The sequence below is a fragment of the Etheostoma spectabile genome, chromosome 6, assembly GCF_008692095.1.
Source record: "Etheostoma spectabile isolate EspeVRDwgs_2016 chromosome 6, UIUC_Espe_1.0, whole genome shotgun sequence".
Lineage (NCBI taxonomy): Eukaryota > Metazoa > Chordata > Actinopteri > Perciformes > Percidae > Etheostoma > Etheostoma spectabile.
In genome coordinates, this window is record NC_045738.1 from 2,288,376 (window position 1) to 2,289,704 (window position 1,329).

The following is a 1,329-nucleotide window of genomic DNA, read 5'->3' on the forward strand; positions in this document are numbered from 1 at the left end:
GGTGATCACTGACAGCTCAGTATTTACTAAAAGGGCCTGTTTTCTAGAAAGCAAATGTTTTTTTTTGCATAAGGTTACTTCCATGCAAATTCTCTCTGACCCTTTCACTGAAGAGCCTGTTTTTAGGGCGAGACGCTTTGTTGAAAGTTTTCCTCCTCAAGTTCCATGAAAATCTTGGGATTATTTTAAGGGTATAACAAAGGTTGTAAAGTTCAGGCAAACATTAGTCCAAACAGATAGCAACAGCTAATGCTACATTATCAAGATCTAGCAACACTGTGATGCATAATTGAACTTGTGATGTTTTCTTGTTTAAATAACCTGATGAATTTTAAATGACTCATGGATGAAGAAAATACATAAAAAATAATCACATACCCACCGCAACTAACCAGTCTAAAGTCATGTCTAATATTTGTTAATGGTGAGTTAAGTTTAGAGTATTCACACTTAAAGCATTTCAAATAATTTCCTTTCACTGTAACAGAAATGTCATTTTAGAGATTAGAAATTGGTGTATCAGGGTATCAGTTGCAGCTGAGGACGGTAGCTAGGTAAAGCTGCACCTTGTCAACTTCCCTATCAATGTTAAATGAAAGCTAAAATGCATTCGTAGTTTCCCTTGTAAAAAGTATAACGCTCTGTAATGTTACGTTATAGCATTCATAACGAAAAAAGACCTTTTTCTTGTTTGCTGTCTTTCAACAGGGACAAAGAAACAGACGGAGGCGGTCACTGAGGATGGGAAAACCAGAAGCAAGAGATGAGGAGGAGGAGGAGAATGAAAGCAAAAGACAAGCTGGGAGACAGAGGCCACAGAGAGATGTCAAATAGATTATTTACTATGTAAGAGATTGCCGTTCAAAAACTAAATACATCAAATTAACTTTGTCTTGAAGTTTTTAGGTGTGTACTGTATGTAATATAAAAAGTTTTTCAATGTCTAGTTTCCATCAAACTATGACGTGGTCACATTTTGACTTTTTTGGACATATTATACTATGAATTCTTTATTACATTTTGACATATTATATACTATGACTTTTTAATTACTTACTTTTTAGACTTTTTATTACTGTTTTTAAGAAACTTTATTGTTACTTTTTTGACATCAAATACTATCACTACTTTTTTGACATGCTTTACAATGACAATAATCTACATATTATTCTATGAATTCTTTATTAGTTTCATGGACATAATATTCTATGGCATATTTATCAATTTTTTCGATTTTTTATGATTTTTTTAATAACGTTTTTCAACCAACTATATTGTTACTTTTTTTGACATACTATACTATGACTTTTTTATCATTTTGTTCAATAT